Below are 4,316 nucleotides of genomic sequence, written 5' to 3' on the forward strand. Positions count from 1 at the left end.
GGTCTCTGGGGACGTGTTGGAGAACACTGAGCTCAAATCAAGGCAGCCTTTGAATTTTGCCGGTGAACTTTGTCCACGTGTTTCCCGGAATGGGTGGGTGGAGCCTGAATGCCGACTGCTGCAGTATAAAACTAAGTGGTTCAGGCAGCGCTTGGTGGTAACTCAGTCGGTCAGGCAGCATCTCTGGAGAGAAAGGATTCTGATCGGAACCCATCAACAGACTTCTCCAGCACTTGGTGTCTGTCTTCGGTGTAAACCGGCATCTGCGGTTCCTTCCTTAAGGCTCCAGATCACAGACACACAAGGAACTGCAGGTGCTGCAATCTTGTGTAGAACACAAAAATGCTGGAGCCACTCAGCGGGTCAGGCAGCATCTTTGGAGAACGTGGATAGGCGACCTTTCGAGTCGGGATCCTTTTTTTCAGGCTGACCCACTGAGTTACTCCAACACTTTGTGTTCAACATCAAACATAGCGTCGCTGTTACCCCCGCCACTGCCTCGCCCCGTACTCTCTCAGAGACCGCTCCAGCCCCAGTAATAGTCATACAGAGTGGAAATAGACCCTTCGGCCCAACTTGCCGACACCGGCCAACATGTCCGGTGCTGGCTCGAAGGGCTGAATGGCCTACTCCTGCACCTATTGTCTATTGTCTATTGTCTATGTCCCAGCTACACTAGTCCCGCCTGCCCGCGTACCACCATGCGTGCTACGACCCAACAGGGTCAAGCAAACGACCGTGTGGAATAGTCATCATCCAGTCACAAGGTCAGAATCCTGATGAAAGCCTGAAGTAGTTCAGTAAATAAGCAACAGGTGACTGGAATACTTCTCAATACACGTTCTTGAGGGATCACACTGGAAAAGTTCGACAGCTGTGGCTAACTCGAAAAATTAAGGTTATTATTAAATAAAATGATGTCACAAGATGTTGAGAGGGTTTGAAAAATCATCAAAGAATTGCCAATAAAGCTAAAGAATGAGAAATAAGACGGGAGAGGAAATATGCAAAAATAGAACAGATTCTTGATGAGTAAGGGTGTCAGAGGTTATGGGAAGAAGGCAGGAGAATGGGATTGAGAGGAAAAGATAGATCAGCCGTGATTGAATAGTGGAGTAGACTTGATGGGCCGAATTACCTAATTCTGCTCCTGAAACTTATGAACTTATGAACAAATTGTAAGTAGTTTTATCGAAATATCTTATCAAAACATATAAGATTATTAAGGGGTTGGACACGTTAGAGGCAGGAAACATGTTCCCAATGTTGGGGGAGTCCAGAACCAGGGGCCACACTTTAAGAATAAGGGGTAGGCCATTTAGAACGGAGATGAGGAAAAACTTTTTCAGTCAGAGAGTTGTAAATCTGTGGAATTCACTGCCTCAGAAGGCAATGGAGGCCAAGTCTCTGAATGCATTCAAGAGAGAGCTAGATAGAGCTCTTAAGGATAGCGGAGTCAGAGGGTATGGGGAGAAGGCAGAAACGGGGTACTAATTGAGAATGATCAGCCATGATCACATTGAATGGTGGTGCTGGCTCGAAGGGCCGAATGGCCTACTCCTGCACCTATTATCTATACCAACGGACAAAGAAGAATTGTAAAAGCAAACCCTGAGTCAATCAGAGGAAGAGGTGAGAGAAAATAAAATGAAGAATGAAATGGGAAAGATGTCAAATGTTGTGCCGAACATCTAAACTGGGGACATAGAGAACATTTAAACATGACAAATCCTTCGGATTTGCAGACAGTGAAGATGGTTGTGAAAAATTGCAGCAGGATCTTGATCGATTGGCCAGCTGGGCTAAGAAATGGTTGATGAAATTTAATACAGAAAAATGTGAGGTTTTGCATTTTGGGAAGTCTAACATGGGCAGGACCTACACAGTGAATGGTAGGGCTCTGGAGAGTGTCTTGTAGAGCAGAGGGATCTAGAAGTGCAGGTGCATGGTTCCTTGAAGGTCAAGTCGCAGATAGATAAGGTGGTTAAAAAGGCATTTGGCTTCATCAGTCAGAGTATTGAGTATAGAGGCTGCCGCCGCCGACCTCCACCGCCTCCCCGGGGCCGTTGCCGTCGACGAGCGAGGCCTCTGCACTGCCGCTGCCGCCCACGTCCTTCCCGACCCCTTCACCGCTGCCGCCCACGTCCTTCCCGACACCTTCACCGCTGCCGCCGACCTTCCCGACCCCTTCACCGCCGCCCACGCCCTCCCCGGCCATCCGCTGACCGAGCCGACCGTCACTCACCCGGACTCCAGGTCCCCGCGGGCCTCCCCCAGCGACCATGCTGACCCGCGCCGCTCCACCGCCCAGCAGCAGGTCACAGCCGTCGCTGTACCCGGCCCCCGGGACCAACAACAGGCTGCAGCTCCACCTGGCCCACACACACCGCGCTGGGTCCACAGCCCCCACCAGGCAGAGCCTCTCAGCACTGCTGGGTCCTACTGCCCACCCTCTACTACAGGTAACTGCAGCAGGGGTTCCACTGGGTCTCCCCCTTCCCCCTCCAGCCAGGCGACCCCCAGTACTCCCCACATCGGTTCTCATGCCCCCCTCTGCCCAGCTAACCCACCACCCCCCCACCATACATCCCCTCCACCTGCCCCCCTGCCTCCATGCGACCCCAACCCCCACCATTGCCGGGTGTTCACCATCCCCCCTGACCTCCCCCTTTCGGACACCGAACGGTCGGTCCTCAGCAGAGGCCTTACCTTTGTTCCCCTCCGCCCCCACATCAACGAGTTCCGCGTCCGCCATGACGTGGAGCTCTTCTTCCGCCGCCTCCGCCTCTGAGCCTTTTTCCATGGCAAGGAGTCCCGACCCACCACTGATGACCCCTTCTCCCGTCTCCAACGGACCCCCTCCACTTTTACCCCCCAGTATGGCCTACTACCCCCACTAGAACTTTTTATTTCAAACTGCCGGCGTGACATCGGCCGCCTCAAATTTTCCACTCCCCTGACTAACTCCAACCTCTCCCCTCCTGAACGTGCAGCCCTCAACTCACTCCGCAACAACCCGGACTTAATAATTAAACCCGCTGACAAGGGAGGGGCTGTGGTAGTCTGGCGTGCTGACCTCTACCGCACCGAGGCCAGACGACAACTATCAGACACCTCTTCCTACCTATCCCTGGACCATGACCCCACCGATAAACACCAGACCTTCATCACCAGCACCATCACCGACCTCACCAACTCCGGCGAACTACCCCTCAGTGCCTCCAATCTCATAGTTCCCCAGCCCCGCACGGCCCGATTCTACCTCCTACCCAAAATCCACAAACACAATTGTCCCGGCAGACCCATTGTCTCTGCCTGCTCATGCCCCACCGAACTTATCTCTACCTACCTCGACTCCATCCTATCCCCCCTGGTCAAATCCCTCCCCACCTACGTCCAAGACACCTCACACGCTCTCCATCTCCTGGATAACTTCCGGTTCCCAGGCCCCCACTCCCTCATTTTCACCATGGATGTCCAGTCACTCTACACTTCCATCCCCCACAAGGATGGTCTCGAAGCCCTCCGTTTCCTCCTCGACCGTAGAACCAGCCAATCCCCATCGACCAACACTCTCCTCCGCCTAGCAGAGCTGGTTCTTACCCTCAACAACTTCTCCTTTGACTCCTCCCACTTCCTCCAAACCAGAGGCGTGGCTATGGGCACTCGCATGGGCCCTAGCTACGCCTGCCTCTTTGTTGGGTACGTCGAACAATCCCTGTTCCAGACGTACACTGGCCCCATCCCCGAACTCTACCTCCGCTACATCGACGACTGCATTGGTGCTACCTCTTACACCCATGCAGAACTCACTGACTTTATACACTTCACCTCCAATTTCCATCCTGCCCTTAAATATACCTGGACTATCTCTGACATCTCCCTCCCGTTTCTGGACCTCACCATCTCCATCACAGGAGAAAAACTAGTGACGGACATTTATTACAAGCCCACCGACTCGCACAGCTATCTGGACGACACTTCTTCCCACCCGGTCCCCTGCAAAAAGTCTATCCCCTACTCCCAATTCCTCCGTCTACGCCGCATCTGCGCCCGGGATGAGGTGTTTCACACTAGGGCTTCCGAGATGTCCTCGTTTTTCAGAAAACGGGGCTTCCCCTCCTCCATTATAGATGAGGCTCTCACTAGGGTCTCTTCTACATCCCGCAGCTCCGCTCTTGCTCCCCATCCCCACACTCGCAACAAGGACAGGATCCCCCTCGTTCTCACCTTCCACCCCACCAGCCAGCGGATCCAACATATTATCCACCAACATTTCCGTCACCTACAACAGGACCCCACCACTGGCCATATCT

The sequence above is a fragment of the Rhinoraja longicauda genome, chromosome 30 (assembly GCF_053455715.1).
Source record: "Rhinoraja longicauda isolate Sanriku21f chromosome 30, sRhiLon1.1, whole genome shotgun sequence".
Lineage (NCBI taxonomy): Eukaryota > Metazoa > Chordata > Chondrichthyes > Rajiformes > Arhynchobatidae > Rhinoraja > Rhinoraja longicauda.